The sequence below is a fragment of the Thermobia domestica genome, chromosome 10 (assembly GCF_964235325.1).
Source record: "Thermobia domestica chromosome 10, izTheDome1.hap1.1, whole genome shotgun sequence".
In the NCBI taxonomy this organism is placed as follows: domain Eukaryota; kingdom Metazoa; phylum Arthropoda; class Insecta; order Zygentoma; family Lepismatidae; genus Thermobia; species Thermobia domestica.
The window spans coordinates 208,098,588-208,116,402 of NC_137463.1; the positions used below are offsets into that span (position 1 = coordinate 208,098,588).

Consider the following 17,815-nt stretch of genomic DNA (forward strand, 5'->3'; position numbering starts at 1 on the left):
GACGCTCTCATGTTAATGTGTGTACTCAATTCATGTGTTTCTGTTTTCTTTAACATTCATGTGCCAGCAGCGACAATTAATTGACAAGATGGCTGGGAAGCTCTTCTTTGAACAATGAAAGTTGATTTTAAAGTGTTTCTGGAAATGAGAAAACATAAAAGAAGTTCTGAAACGATGGTGGGTAGAATTTGATACTGCGTCATCGTCAGATGTAACAATTACGAAATTACGCTACTAATTTGAGGGAAGGAAAAGTACGCGACCTGAAGAATGGACGGCATGGTAGGAACAAAACAGTACAGGACGAAAGACGGGTGGAAGCAGTATTACAAACTTTCATAAGATACTCTCAGAAGCTTCGCGTGAATCATGTGTAAGCAATTCAAGTGTTGAATGCACTTTAAAGCAAGCGAAGTGGAAATTCTACATTCTCAGGTTGTTTCAAGCAATTAATGAGGACGAATCGGATAGGCACCCTTAATTTTGTGACTGGATTTGCAATAATAAACAGTTAACTAATTTTATTGTTTGGTCTCGTGAGGTGACTTTTCTTTCTTTCAACATGACGACGCACTTTCTCATTACTATCGAGACGAGCGGTAATTCCTGGATGGAACATTTGTAGAGAGATGGATAGGCCGACGAGGATGTATCAAGTATTTACCCATAACCCCCAATCTAAGCCGTTAGACTTAGATCCCTACGCTCAAAAAGCACCTACTTTGGATGCCATGGGAGAGGTGATTGGGAATGCCTGTGAATCCATTTCAATGGAAACCATACTACATATTAATCGGTCTGTTTCACAGCGTTGCCAACGATGTATTATTGTCAATGGAGGACATTTTGAACATATTCCACATTAGAAAATCTTCAGTTATATTTTGAACATTTTTGTAACTTATATATATATATATATATATATATATATATATATATATATATATATATATATATATATATATACACGAGTTGTAAAGAATAAAGGTATTTGAAGGAGGTAACAAGTTGAAATATATGGAATTTAGTGAATTTGAATACATCTATTGCTCTGCTGGTAAATGAAATAATTTAGTGGAAATTACTTTTAATAATTACAGTAAAAGAAGTTTAACAGGTATCACAGAAGTTTATTCTAAATTACTAAATGAAACTAAAAGGATACTTTATCTTCCTTTCATTGATAAAAGTAGTACTTAGATCATGGTATTTTAAACCTGATGACATAATAATATGGGAAATCATATTTTGAAAATCTATATTTTATAATAATGCACATCTATTTGTTTTTCTTCTTCCCTAATGATAGAACTGGACAATTATGTCATTGCGGAACAAAAGTTCTTTTAACAATTCAGAACTCTACTTATTTTGATTCCAACATAAGAAGGCGCAAATATAGTTTGTGAATCCCCACATAAACTGTTACAACCTCAGCATGGATTCAAATATAGGTACCCATACTTGAATTCATGAATTGTGACCTCTTTCTTCAGGAGATTGACTACTATGCAAGTACGGGTGTAGATTCACTTTAGAAAGGCCTATCCATTATGTAACAGATGTAGAGATATCTACAGTAAAAATGAGTTCAAAAACACGAACCAGCCTGTGTTAGATGGCTACTAAAAACACGAATGTTATCTACGAGTCAGGGCATGGGGAAGCTGATAGCTTCACCCGGTGGAGCGTCTCTAGTGAACAGCCGCGTCAGTGACGGTAGTTATGTGCGTAAGCAAGGATAGCTTAAACACACTGTGCTACTTATGTTAGTAGATTTCTTGTTACGGATCATGACTACACACTGCATTGACATAAGAATTCAGTTTGTTATGGATCCTCTATGGACTACTACGTCCTTAAAAGATACAGTTTAGATTAGGTTCTTAAACAATACTAAGAATGATAGAGCCCTATATATTGTGATTAGTAAAATACCTTTCTCTCTTGTATATTCGATATTTCTCCTGTAAATTTTACAACCCAATGGATTCCTAAACTTAGACAGAACCCATAAATTAATTACATACATACTTCTTCCTTCAAAAAATGTACTTTAATATCTTTAGCCGTTCTTTCTTACGGAAGAGTTGCATTTTACGCGCAGATTCACTTCAGGAGGGCTTAACTGCCAGAGGGGTACCATATAAATTCAACAATTTCCTGGTGGGCTAAAATAGCATTCCCACTTATTCTGCGAGAACGAATTCCTTGACATTCCAGCCTTTCCATGACAATATATAATGTAAAAATGGAACTATACTTTTATTGGTAGGTGTACCTAAACCACTATGAACGACTTTTTTTTAATACCTAGCAACTCTCTTCTCTTTAGAAATTGCTGTACTCTTACCAACAGTTGAAAATACATCGAACAAGTAGATTTTCTTTCGCAATTTGAGATCTTATTTTGCAGCAGAAGGATTTGAAATTTTTACGTAGTTTCAACCCAAAATGGTTGGCCAGGATTATCAAAATAAAACTGTATGTATATGAAGTGTATGTAGGTGTAGGTGGAGAAATTCTGCAAAAATAATTCATTATATATTTTAATGTAGATCCTTCCACACGACAGGGTACAAGGGAAAAAAGTTCTGAGAAGTAAAGATCCGTGCTGAAAATTTCCTGATTTCCTAAGTCAGGAGGAACTCTGCGTAAAACTGACAGCTATTAAAAAAAAAAAAAAAAAAAAAAAAAAAAAGCAATCCAGCCTTTGTAGGTGCCGACCATACGCAAGAATTATAATAATGCGCGTAAGGGCAGGGCAAAGCTGGCGGATCAGCGCGTTAATGCATCAAAAAGAATTAAAAACGTTGGCGACGATTGATATGTGCGTATTTCTAAATGAGGCCCTTAAATGTCAAATCTTTTCAATGGCAAATTGAAGTGATACTTTAGGGAGCAGAACAGCAGGAGAGCCCCGATTACTAAAGCTATAGGATGTTTTTGACTTTAGTATGGCCTTCAGCAGAGTCTATTTGAGATATGGACCTACAGCTTAACGTAGGATCCGAATAACAGTTACAGTGAATAACACACACACACACACACACAAAAACATGCGCTCCATCGAATCCGGTTTTCCCACGCCAGAGGCGCATAACTGCTTAGCCACGTTGGAAGTCTTATATTATAAGAGCCTATACAAAAGAAAAGACTGTATGTATGCTGCTGTATGCATGTTTCAAGTACTGCTTTGAAATTGTCCGTCATAAAGGTAGTAGTTTTATAGATAAAATGAGTAAATGCATATAAAAGGATTGTCTAGTATATTAATTTTCCCTGTTGGAGTATTCTTGAACAATGCAGCAAAACAATACAACCGTAATGTTAAATATTAAAGGGCCATACTAGGATTAAAGTAAGTGAGTGCATGAAGAACTTATCTAAGATGACAGATAAAGTTTAGCAAAAGGGGTCGAACTATTTTTCTAAATAATGTTACAATTTCATAGTTTCTGTTCATATTACGTTAGTTTAGGTTAGGTTAGTATAGGGGTCCAGCATAATCTTCAAAAAAAAAAAAAAAAATTCACTTATTTTTATTATTATTAATTAGTTCAGGTTACATTAGATTTGGTAAGGGTATGCTAGGTCTAAGTACTTGCATCTGACATTTCTCCCATAAATTTTCCATTTTTTACCTACTTCTGGACCCCTTCTGCTGAACATTTACCAAGATGACTGTGGAACATACTAATATCCACCGGTAGAGTATTTCTGCACGATGTAGAAAACGATTTAAGCGGCGATCAAGCAAGCTGAATTTCGTTTTTTCAAAACTGTTTTCATGTAATACGTCTGGATGCGTATTCATATCCTCAAAAAGAAGACCTCGTAAAGTAAACCTGCACATATAAATGTAACTTCTGCCCTAGGAAACAATTTCTAAGGTACTACAAGTGAATTTCGTGATGAAACAACAGTATATAATAGGTATCAATCAATTTCACGGCACATCAATTGGGACTGTTATTATTAATGTGTACGAAATTATATGCGCATGCCTTCCAGGAAAATAGCAGTTCAGAACGTCTGAAGGTGTCATTTAAAGCACGAAAAGTCATAGAATAACTTCTGTAATATCTTATATCTAAGAAATTACATAATTCCCACCTTTGATGTCGACGTGTGCCTTAAATCCAATTGCCACCGTGTAGCTAGATCCAAAGATATGCACTAGCAAATTTAATCAAATTACATTAATGAGATTACGAAGTACTATTTTAAGTGTTCAAAGTGCGTGTCATATTCCTGGAAACAAGCATAAATAACTGGGTGCTGCCCAATTTAGGTAAACATAAATTTGATGTTTATCTGAACTGGGAATGCATGAATTATTGCTAGAGTTTTGTACTGTAGAATGGCGTGCGATAAAGTGAATACAGTAGAATAGCCTAGTAAAGTAAAGAATGAGAATGGAAATGGCAGAGGATCGAAAGATACAAAATAGAGATTATGTTAGGTTTGATATACTTTCAGTTAGTAATCTTAAGTATAAAATAGTTGTTAAATATTCCCTTACTACCTTTATGACCATAAAATCTGCTGGCATATTCTCCACCAGCGTAGACCTCTTCAGTGCGTGGAAGACCACTAGGTCAACCTGTATGCGGTAGTGGCTACAAAATGTTTTGCATTCAATCCGCTTCAGGGCAGGGTGAAGTTGAGGGCAGCGAGCATGTCCTTTTGTAAGGAGTAGAAACGTTATATTTTTCCATAAGTAGAAGCTTCGCTTTGTATATACTTAAACACAAACAAACTATTTGCTGAGCAAAACAATATATTCACATAAAAAACCACATACGGGTTAGTTGGCGAAACTGTAACACGTATGTAATTTTTTATGTGAATATATAGTTTTGCTCAGCAAATAGTTTGTTTGTGTTTAAGTAGAAACGTCAGCAACGGTGAGTATGCGGTAAATATTTAGCAGTAAAGATCCGGAAATACGTAAAAAAATGGGGTTATAGTTAAGGAGCCGTACTTCCCATTTAGGGAAGGACGAGAAACGCCATACTTTCAGGCATTATTCATTGACTATCTAGGATGTTAAAAAGTAGGTAATAGACTGAGTTCTTGCCCTTGTACTTAGCGTGTTTAGGTAGTGCAACAGTAAGATGTATCCTCGTGCACGGGAGATGAGAAGTAGCTGTTCTTAACTATTACCAAAAAATGGAACATGCAAGTACATAAACCTTACAAACCTAATCTAATAATAATAATAATAGAAATAAGCGAAATTTATCATTTTTTCGTGAATTATGCTGAACTCCTACATTAACCTAACCTAAATTGACCTAATGTGAGCAGCAACTACCGAGATTTTAACATTTTTAGAAACAATAGCTGAACCCCTTCTGCTAAACATTGTCCGCTGCGACAATCTAATAAAAGTTCCGGCAAGTTATATAACAGAAAAATATGGCATCTCTACGTATAGTATTAGGTTCTACCCTACGATATCATACTCCACCTACCCTAACTTGGCCTATATTTTATGCCATTCCAGTGTGGAATCTGTGAAACTTATGACAGAAGCAGTAAATCCACTGGATTTGTAGTTGTACCCTTTGGTAAATTTACACCAAAATACGTTCTCTCGCACTGACATAATGCGTGTGGGACACTTGTCAATACAGGTATATCCGACAAATAGTGAAATTTCTTTCTTAATGTTGCTCATATGAACCGTGGTATAAAGAAATATTTAAACTGCAACTAAATTCATTTGAAAGAAATATTTCAAATTTATGCTTAACCTTATGGAATTCTTAATGCTAGGATTCATTAATAATGTAAAGACACCCACTTACCGCCTTTCTTGAAATAGTGAGCAGGGTTGCCAACAGCCTGTTGCAGTTTAGTACTAGATCAAAATTCGAAAATCACTAAACGATAATATTATATACAGTGGCGTAGGGAAGGGAATTTCTAGGTAGTAATCCCCTTAAAACAGGATATGGAAGTATATATATATATATATATATATATATATATATATATATATATATATATATATATATATATATATATATATATATAGATAGATAGATAGATAGATAGATAGATAGATAGATATATACAGAGTGTCTCAAAAGTCCCTTGATATAGGGTAACTCTATTATTATCAGAGCTACAATTAAATGTAAGAAGGGGGAGGAAAAATCGTCTCCAAATATAACGTTTTCAATCTAAAGTGCAAGAATTTTTTTAATCGGACCAGCCGTTTGGGCTGTACACTCTAATGCGCCCAATGCTAAATAAAAATGCAACGTTGCCATTTACCTTGGGTTTGGGGGGAAGGACGGGACGGAAGGAGACATATTTTGTAAGAGTATGGAGAATAGGGGCATGTTGAAATGGGGGCTTCAACACGTTAGCATAAGAGACAGTAACTTCATTCACTTATGTTGTGGATCCAGGTAAATGGCAACGCTTTATTTTCATTTAACATTGGGCGCATAAAACTTTAGAGAATTGGCACCATATGTACACACACAAATCACCTAATTCCAATAAATTCCGGGGAGGGGGGCGATGCACTCTAACGTCACGTTCAATCACGTCCCAGATGTGTTCGATTGGGCTCAGGTCCGGCGAGTTGAGGGCCCAACACACCACTTGGAACTCGCCCCTATGTTCCTCGAACTACTCCATCACATTCATGGCCTGGTGACATGGTGCACTATCTTGTCGAAAAATGGTACTAACGTTGGAATACATAGTCGTTATGGAAAGGTGTACGAAGTCTGCAAGTAGTGTGCGATACTCCTCGGCCGTCATGATGCCTTGCTCGAGATCCACTAATCTGATTTTCACGAAGCTTTGCACCCCTTGTAAACAATGCAGGCTGCAGTGCAGAAATGTTGCCAACTAATTAAACAAAAAATGTTATATGCAATTTTGTGCTAAGAAATGAATAAACAAACTGAAGGGGGAAAACAATGAGATTAAAAACAAAATGGCATGGGCTTGTGATAGGAGAATCAGGAACCATTTTCTCTCGTTTGCAGTGGCGTACGCACTGCTCTCCTGAGTCTTTGAACTACTATGTAAACGCATACACGCACCACGAGGAAGAAGGGCAGAACGCTGAATTACCAGTGTAAATTACAACTAAAACTTACTATCCCCACTCCTAACGTTTCCTCTAGCTGAGAATCTGCCTAAAATGTTAGGATTCAGAGCCACTATTACATGATGACTTAGGGTTCCTACTAGCAGATCTATGGTTGGATGGATGGATTAAAGTTTATCGTCCCCTTCAACAATAAGGTTCTATGAGATTTGGACCTACAGCCAAACGAGTGATTCGAACTACATGAATTTCCTCCGGAAATCGAACGCGGGTCTCCCGCCCGACGACGAGTACGCTGATCATATAGCAACAGGAGTTACTTATCAGATTTAGAAACATGTGCAGTTGTACTCACGACTTCTATTCAAAATTGAGGTCTTGGGGGGGCCGCGGTGGCTCAGTGGTAGAGCGTTCATCTCTGGCACATGGGGTTTCTGGTTCGATCCCAACTCTCGCCAAGTGAACCGTGTGGTGGGCAAACACCGTGGGTTTCCTCTATGTCCTTCAGTTTCTTCCCACTTTCTTCATTCCACCACTTCATTCATGTTTTAATCATCACAGTCTCCTTTAGCCTAGCCTGCATAATCGTGGGACGCAAAACTCAAAAGATTTTATTTAATTTCATTTTAAAATTGAGCTCCTTATACGTTTCCATTACAGGCGAGCGAGTGTTTGGTACAAGCAATTGTTCATTCTGCAAGAACTTGAAAACTACTGAGTTTACTTATTTATTGAATAGAGAATTTATTATTTTATTTCCTTTGTTATATGCAATAAAATACCTATAAAATATATTTTGAATCCTCGTGACTTATCCTTTCATTTGATATCTAACAGAAAAGTTACGCCATAAACTAATATCAGTCATAAGAGTATGAAGACTCTATCGACATCCAAGAAACTTTTTAGTTTCTACATAGGGATAAAGACATATTATTTAACATGCACATAGTACCTCCTCTTACTTTCACTGCAGATAGAAAAAAATTAAGACTCAAAAGTTATGAATATTCCTATCCAATATTATAAAAATTCTTAAATGTTGAAGATTCCTTTGTACATTATTTCATTTCTGGCACCGAATATTCGGTTTTTGCATCTTTTATATGGTCATTTATTCTGATCGCATTTTAAAATAGCGATATACAAGTTATAACTGAAAAAATTAGCCTCATATTACTTCGTAATGAATCACTAAAATAGGTTTTATCCTCTTTAATTTCTCTCTATACCCCTTACTCTCTTTCTCTCTTTTTATTTAATTCACTATTTCCTCATCTCTAATGAAAGGTCAAACAAAGATCTGAAATACTATAAGGAACTTATTATCTTCAATAAGAACAGCGAGTTCACTTGATTTCTCTTTGTCATTTTCTTAGCCCATTTTCATGAAATGACACAACTGTTTGACAACCATTCTTTGTGAAAAACTGAAAAATAACTATGAGTTAGCAACATTGAAAATGAGACTAATAACAGTTTATTCTTCCATGAGCAAATAGTACACAACAAATGCACAATGTATTATGCTAATTAATGCATTGTTAAGGCACAGTAAGAACATTTAGGATCCAACTCAAAGTATGTATCTATATGGGATCGAAATCTTGAACCAAAATCCAATTTGTAAGGGAAAACTGTTACAACAAATGACAAAACACTCGAAGTACGCACCACAATTAAAAGATGTCGCCCAAGGAAGCCAGCAGATTACATGCTGCCTCCGAGTTATTCTATTAAACATAAAAAAGACAAACCCATAAGTGCAGAAGAAAAGCAAATACTTTACCAAACGATATCAACGTTGTTTAATTCACTTGAAGAAAATTAAGACCTATAATAGCTAATTTTCATGTTCTCATAGAATATTTATTTACTTACTTGGTAGTACTGAAGTTAGTATTTGTACATTCCCATGCTATACAATGTAAGAAAGCACATCAATAAATTGAACTTAAGGGGGAAAAGTACCATCTGTTTTTCATGGATATGGGTAACGATTTAGGTAATAGATGAAAAAGAAATAATCACCCATAATAATAAATATGCTTGCTGTAACATACCAGCACCATCTCTTTATCGTTCAGTTGATAATTTGACATAACTCATTGTAATTTCATCTATAATTACAGTATGAAGGAAAATAACAATGTTCAGTTGCTCTTAAAGAAGGGGGGGTTGTAAAGTATTGGATATTTTGCCCTACATCACGGCAATGGTGTGAGAGTGAGACGAGTAATGCACATTGCAGTAGCAGAAATACATGCACGTGCTCAGCAGAAATATTGCGGGAAACAGACGAAACAATTTTCTCTTCACCAATCAGCAAATAGTCGTGCGCGCAGTGATACAACATCAAGTTATGCGGTTTGTTTTTGAAAGGTGCAAAGGACTGTGAAAAACGCTTTAGACACATGGATGCTCACGTGAATGTTTCCCAGAGCTTAATTAAGCCACCGAAAGCTTGTCTCCGTCCAGCAGTACAAATGTCAAGGAACACGATGGATTCACATCCTCCCATCGTCATGATGAAGAAGGTCAGACAATGCAACGCTCTGCCACTGCGCCAAGATCCAGTGGCGATGGTTACGTCTGCATTTCAGTCGTAGTTACCGATGTCGTAGTATTAACATTCGCACATGGATGGGTCATCGGCTGCAAAGATCCATCGTTAGGAGTGTTCGGTGCATTGTGTGTTCAGACCATAGATGACCATTTTCCACTGGGCTCGCGCTTACTCGCGATCACGATCACTCCTCTCAGTTGAGCTCATGCTCACTCGGATTCGCGCTCATTTCTCTCTACTGGGCTCGTACTCACCCGGGATCGCGCTCACCTCTCTCAATCGGGCTCGCGCTCGCGCTTGCGCTCACTTCTCTTAGCTGAGCTCGCACTGACTCGGGCTCCGATCATCTCTCTCGACTGGGTTCGCGCTCAGCTGTCTCATCTAGACTAGCGCTCGTGATCACTTTCTTAACTGTGCTCGCGCTCGCACTCACTCGGACTCGCGGTCACTTCTCTCGATTGGGCTCGTATTCACTCGGGATCGCGCTCACCTGTCTGAATTTGGTTCGCGCTTGCTCTCAACTAAGCTCGCACTTACTCGGCTTCCTTTTTGAAGTTCAAATACTGGATATAGATTGTTCAACATTTCGAAATAGACAAACAATTAAAGTAAACTTCTCGTCGCCTGGGCTGGGTTAGAGCAACTCCCACTTGCGTAGTTGCCTGGATCAAGGTCAGGGTCGTATGAGGGAACATGTGTCTCTTCCGAATCACATCAAAATTGTTCCTCAAATAATAGCATTTGGATATAAACAGTCCAACAAACAGTGACATCTCTTCATGCTTTACTTCACAGAGGACGAAACAAACTACCGAATCATCGTTCTGAATTACATTTGCACCACTCTTTTCTATGGACTGTTATTATTTCTTGCATTCTATTTATTCTTTTACTTGCTACGAGGGTCACTACGAAAGTTTTGAGATACAAAATAACTTACATACTTAAAAACAATTTAACACTTACATTTTCTCAAAGTATTCACCATTACACTGTACACACTTTTGCATTTTCTTTTGGAAGCAGTGTTGCCAGTCTTTTTCTTCAAGTGTTGAAAGTTCATTCTACACTATAGCTTCTTCAGGGCTGCACAATCTCTTCCCACGCATGCGATCTTTGATCCTGAGGAACAGAAAAAATCACACGGGGCCAGGTCAGGGATATACGGCGGATGAGTCACAAGTTTGACATCCGTAGATTCTAAAAACTGAATTGTGATGTTGGCCGTGTATGCGGACACGTTGTCATGATGAAGCAGGATCCCACGCAATCCACTTCTTGGACGCCGTTCCCGAAGCTTCTGGAACACTTTTGTTAGGCAAACAGTGGTGTACCACTGAGCACTTTGTGTAACAGTCCTTTGTTCTTCAAGTGAAACAGTTGCAACATGGCCAGATTTGGAGAAGAAAGTTGCGACCATCTTCTTCCCCACACTTCGCGGTCACTTCACTTTCGTGGGTGGATTTTCTTCTGGAAAGATCCAAACTGTAGACTGGCGTTTATTTTCATGGTCAAATTGATAGATCTAAGTCTCATTATCAGTAACAATGTCAGAGACGCGTCGAGAATTGCCTCCATCAAATCTTACAAGTATTTCTTCACACCATTCCACACGCATGCGCTTCTGCTGTTCAGTCAAAGTGTGAGGCACCCAACGAGATGAAACCTTCCTGAGCCGAAGATGATCATGAAGATTTTTTCTTACTGCTGGCGATCCAATGTTCACTATACATTCAATGTCCTTGAAAGTTGTTCGAGGATTTTCTCGAATCATTTGTTCCACAGCGGCAATGTTTTCATCTGACACAGCTGTTGTCAAACGTTGAGCTCTCTCTTCATCTTTAAGCGATGTCCGTGCTCTTCTGAATTCACCAAACCACCGAAAAATTGTAGCACGGGAAGGAGCAAAGTCTCCAAATGCCCCCTGCAAACGGTCAAGGCTTTGTGTCTCGTTCAAACCACTTTTGAAATCGTAAAGGATTATTACCCGAAAATGTTCCCTTTCGAGCTCCATTATAGACAACCGAATGCTGTTCACATCAACAAACAAGTGAAGGCGATACGACCACGCCGATAAGCGAGGCGAGTTGAAACTTGTTTCGCTTCTTCGCTCTGGATACCACTAACGAACGCAATTGTTGGAATTCAAATATTGTGTGACAACAATGCGTATCTCAAAACTTCCGTAGTGACCCTCGTATAGCAATAACTTTACACTTCCTATACAAACGTTTACAAAAACACCAACACTGATATTATCTTATCCTTTTCAAAAAAAAAAATGTTCCAGATCCTAATGCCAATCACTCTCCTTTCTTTGGTTCTAATAATAGTAATAAATTATTTGTGCCTCATCTGTTATAAGTCCCGTCATACAAACAAAAGCCTTAAACGCCCAGATATATCATTATAATTAGAAAGAGTAAATTCGCCGGCGCCAACTACTGAAATCGAAATTCAAAGAATACAGACTACAAATACTGGATGTGACGTCAATATAAATACCGACTTTAATTACCAACATACTCGACCATACCAACAATTAGTGAACTGCTATATATTTATTAATCACAGTGATCACACGTCTACCCACTCTAAGGGAAATGATAGTCACTACTTTGATCCTGCTTAGATGGGACATAAACTATAGTGTTATTACCACTAAACATATAGGCACGTAGCCAAGGGGGTCCGGAGCCTTCCCCTTCGAGACCAGAAATGAAAAAAGTTAAAAAAGGATGAAAGAAAATGAAATGAGAAAAAGAAGGATCAGCGTTAAAAATAATAGAAAAAAAACTACAGGAAGCTTTTGGTTACTCTTCCTTATGTTATATGTTGATTGATTAAATGTTGCACCTGATAATATGTAGTCGTTACTGCTTGTTACATAGTATTAGCGTGTGTAATGGTTGTATGGGGGAGAGGAGTATTTAAACGCTAATATTCTAAAGTGAAATGTTTACATAAAAATTAGGATAATTAAACATTTTCAATAACTCCCTCTTAGACTTCGACTCTGGTTATAGGTCGATTACCGGTGATTACTGAAAGTTAATGATATTGAAATATACAAAGGAAGTTAGTATAGTGTCTAGCAAGCATGTCTGCTTTGCAGCAAGTCTCAGGTTCGATTCCCTTGAGTGAAGTTTGAACGCATTATGGTGGTTCGGATCCTACCATAAACTATAGATTCACGTACCATTTAGCATCGGCATCGGTGATGAATTGTAAAGGGACATTAACTCTAATACGTCAGAATACAGACAGATCGACTGATTCCCAGATATTCATAAGTAAAACTTATATTTTCCAAAATAGCAAATTACGTTAGTCGAGTGCTATTTTTTTTCTAAATATAGATCATGAACGGTTTGAAATTATGTTTATTCTGTTGTGTGAGAACGTTTCTCTATAGTTGGAGTTGAGGACATCTTCGAAAGTTCCCCTTCTGGAGGATGAACACTAAGAATCATGAAATTATAGGTGTAAACCTGAATGCAGTTTTATCCACTTATCTCAATAGTAATCTATGTAAATGTAAGGTCACTTGACAAGTCCAAATGTAAGGTCACTTGACCAAAGGCTTAGATAATGTCCCCACAACCTCCACGATGAGGGGCCACCACCTCCAGGGATGTAAAATATATAGAAAATGTTTAGAAAGTAGAGGCGAATAACTAGGGGCTGCAGTGGGCAGGGGCTGTGTTGCAATAATAGACTATCAAAAACTTCCTGCTCAAGTCCTAAAATTTCACACGGCGTACACCATAGTCTTAAAATTTTCACGGAGTATACGCTAGTCTTAAAAATTTCACAGGTTATATATGCTAGTTTTGAATATAGTACTACACGCCTTGAAGCAGAAAGTATGCACAAATGACTAAGATTGAGCAATACACCTTCGTATACTCTCGACTACACCCCTGAATATATGCTTTTATTTTCTTAGTTTGCTTACATACGTGTGACGAAAATCTGGGAGGAACGCGACCACCCAAGCCCCTCGTTACGACGCCCATGATTAGATGAACCATAGCCGAATACTTCAGGTAGTTTTGCTTCTTTATTTCTAAGTTTTCCTATGCTTTGCTGACTAAATATCAGTTGTCAGGAAGCTTTAAAACTTGCGATATAGAACCAAATCATTCTATTTTAATATCCTATTTAGCGAAAAAAAATAATAATAAAAACGTCGATAATGAAGGGAAACAGATCACAGAAAGAAGCCTACTGGACGCCCGAAATAGTCTCCCTTTTCAAGACTGTGCGCTGCATATTCTTACACTATATTAAAAACGCTTTCAAAGATACCAATCTTTAAAAAAATAAATAAAAAAATAAATCTTTAGTTTAACAACCAACGGTTATGCCATCGATGGCTGAAGGAGACTGATGGAATTGCAAGTGAATGATGATGAAAGAATAGGTGGAATGAAGAAACGGGAAAATCCCGAGTCCCTCGCTCCCGCAGTAACACTTGGCCCTCACCCTCGTTCACCCTCGCCCTCTTCGTCGAAGCTTTTCCTCGCCCTCGCGCACCCTCACCCCCGCCATCGAAGCTTTTCCTCGCCCTCGCGCACCCTCACCCTCGCCATCGAAGCTTGTCCTCGCCCTCGCGCACCATCGCCCTCGCTGCCGAAACTTGTCCTCGCCCTCTTCGTCGAAGCTTTTCCTCGCCCTCGCACACCCTCACCCTCGCCATCGAAGCTTGTCCTCGCCCTCGCGCACCCTCGCCCTCGCTGCCGAAACTTGTCCTCGCTCTCGCGCACCCTCACCCTCGCCATCGAAGCTTGTCCTCACCCTCGCGCACCCTCGCCCTCGCGCCCAAAACTTGTCCTCGCCCTCGCGCACCCTCACCCTCGCCATCGAAGCTTGTCCTCGCCCTCGCGCACCCTCGCCCTCGCGGCGAAAACTTGTCCTCGCCCTCGCGCTCCCTCGCCCTCGCGTCACTGTGGGCGAGGGAACTTGAGGGTGAGGATGCCCTCGAGAGGGTCACCCTCGCGAGTGTGAACATCTCTGATTTTTAGTAAGTATTTAAGCCTTTTTGAATGCGACTGCACTTATCCTTCTCTTCGTTGTTCATGCTGGAGTAGCATACTTAAAATCATGACTTAAGATTTGTTCTTTCTGGAGAAAGGAGGAGGCAGCAAATTATCTCATTGCACGGGGCGACAAATTGACTAGGACCGGCCCTAATGATATGTATATACAAGCCATGAATATAGGATGACGCAATTTGAAGTAATGCAGGGTGTTTCAAAATTAATATTAGAGTTTGAAACTTTGTAGTATCTATTACAATTAACCAATGGCGTCATTAGGGGGGCAGGGAGGGGCAATTGCCCCCCTTGAGTTTGAGATTTCCATAGATTTTATCAATAAATAGTAGTAAATCAGTGAAATACGCGAAAATTTACTTATATCAAGGGGTTTCCCCCCCCAAGCAAAATCTGAAATGACGCTCCTGCAATTAACTTACAATTATAAATATTATATCAAATGAAAGAACAACTCAGACAGTTTTGTACGCACGCATGTACAGTTTGTAGTAAAAAAAAAAAAACTGCAACATGAGCATGTAAGTTTATTGTGAAACAACGAAGTCTTTTGCTCCAAAGTAAGTGTGCAGGGGAGGACTTCGAGGTTTCTCCTGGCGTGATTCGTATTTAGACGTTATGTTAATTCCCTGGGCTGTTAGGCACAGTTTCACAATAAACTTACATGTTCATGTTGCAGGTTTTTGCAACTGAATCTGTACAGTGCAGCCGTCTGTGTGAAGAATATTAAGGAGACGCTTGCAACTACGTCCTTATCGTTTGCAGTTGATACAGGTCTAAAGCCTACATACTACGGTTTACGTGCCAATTTTGCAAGTGAAATATTGCTGCATAACAATGAAGATTTTCTGGATCGTGTCGTCTTCAGTGATAAATCGACATTTTACCTAAGAGCTAATGTGAACACTCATATTGTTTGCATCTGGCCGTCAGCAAATCCTCAGGAAATGGCACAGTTGAAACGAGACTCCCCTAAATTGAATGTGTTTTGTGCCATAAGGCGGAAAGTTTATGGGCCTTTCTTGCCTATCGACTAGATGTGTGCCATGTGACGAATGAATCTCACATCCAACACTTGTAGCAAAGACTGTTCGAAGTGCTCTTTTACATGATGCATTGCTTATAATTGTACGTAAAATGTAATAAGCACTACGAAGACTTTAATCCTCGATATTCATTTTGAAACACCCTGTATTTCTCACCAACAGTGTTGGAACTAAGATGTAAAAAGGAGAGAAATTTTCCTTATAAAGTTATTGTTTACAACAACAATATTATTATTAGTCGACTATAACTACTACATCAACAACGAAACATAGCAAAGAGACAATGGTATTCGTCTAGAGATTTACCTCAAGTATCTGACTGTAGCCATGTGAGAAGGACTTTTAAATGTAAAGAACTTTCACTACAAGATGTGCGTAAGTTCCACCAGTGTTATTATGAGGAGAAGAGCAAAGTGGTCCAAGACAATTTCATACTGAAACATACAATATGCAAATCACTTAAACGGAAACGAGCAAGAAATGAACCAAAGCAAACTAATGAACTCTGGATTCGCTATTTTGTTCTCAAATCAGAAGGTAAGAAATCACTTATACAGGACTGTAAGAAAACATTTTGTACTATACTGGGCGTATGTGAGAAAGTGGCTCAGCGTGTTTGTAAACGTTATTTTAGCACTGGCACGATGGCAGTGGAAAAAAGAGGAGATCGCAAGTCTCTCCTTTTCGAAGCTAAAATGAATGCAGTTAAATCTTTTATCGAGAAGTTTACGTTCGTTGAGAAACATTATTACAGGGCAGCTAGTGTTTCCAAGCAATATCTTCCTAGCTATCTTAGTGTAGCCAAGCTTCATTCAATGTATAACAGTACCAACAAAGATTTCACAGTGCCTTACTCATACTTCTACCATGTTTTCTTCACGGACTATAACATTAGTTTTGGAAGCCCGGCAGTAGACAAGTGTTCAAAGTGTACTCAATTTGAACTGAAGCTTCAAGCAAATGACACTTCAGTTGAAACAGAGTTTCAAATTCACAAAAGGGTAAGTAAGGCATTTTATACATTGCTTAAATACCAGAAGAATCGGGAAATTACCTTTTCGTTCGATTGTCAGAAAAATCAAGTTCTTCCGCCGATCCCGGATCAGGCTGCATATTATAGCTGCCAAGTTTATATGTTTAATTTTACAATCTGTGGAGGCACATCAAAGGAGAAGCAGCCTAAAGATAAAGTTTTTACTTACTATTGAATTGAAGCAGATGGTGCGAAAGGCTCTTCGTAGCGAAACAACAGAAGAGGCTTCTGAAGATGAACTTGAAGTCGAATGAGGGAAGATTGGAAGATATCTTGTGCAAAAGTAGATACACTCCATTACATTTTTCTAGTTTCATACTCCACTACTCAGGACATTCGTGAGAATTCTTAAAGTATAAGGTGTTTTTTGTTTGTTTATTTGTTTATTTTTAACATATTTAGTGACATTCTTTAGAAATGAATCATGTTTTCTTCAGTGGAATTATTCTGTTTTAAAGTAATAATAAACATGTATATCACATTTCCGATAAAAATAAACCCTTTTCTTTTCATTGCATGCATTTGAACGAAAAATGTTTATTACTAAATGTTTTCAAACCGTCCTTTGTCCTGACTTTAGTTTCAAAATGTCCCTTATTCAAACAAATTCACTTTATTTTTCTTTAATAGTGATCATTACCAAGACATTTAGCAGGAAAATAAAATATTATTGGCCTCGAGAAAATTTCTGAGTAATATAATGCTCACTTAATGACATAACGAAGACGTTAAACGTTTTTCTTGATTTCCCAAAAATTTAGAATAGTGGACAAGAGACGTTTTGAAACTAAGCTCGACATGACATTATATATATATATATATATATATATATATATATATATATATATATATATATATATATATATATATATATATATATATATATTCAGAGTTCACTGATTTAATCACTCGCGTAGTTTCAAGTTCTCTCACTAGTATTACAATTGTGCGCACCGATTGATCGTACTGGAATTTCGAATTTTATTACGAAAAGTATGACAAGGAATTGTCAGGTGTTTCTAGTTCGCCGAA

The 17,815-nt window shown here is 37.9% G+C and overlaps 1 protein-coding gene across 4 annotated transcripts in view; it reads right to left on the reverse strand.

Moving 5' to 3' along the window:
- LOC145662954 (uncharacterized) overlaps positions 1–5,865 on the reverse strand; it is a 40,507-nt gene extending 34,642 nt beyond the window's left edge. For 2 of the 4 annotated variants that reach the window (XM_081729017.1, XM_081729015.1), the window contains exon 1: positions 5,817–5,865. The gene's annotated coding sequence lies outside the window, so the exon portion shown is untranslated. Of the gene's footprint in view, positions 1–5,480; positions 5,752–5,816 lie in introns of those variants that run through there. The other 2 variants (XM_081729013.1, XM_081729016.1) reach the window with 2 other exon arrangements.
- Positions 5,866–17,815: the final 11,950 nt, after the last annotated feature.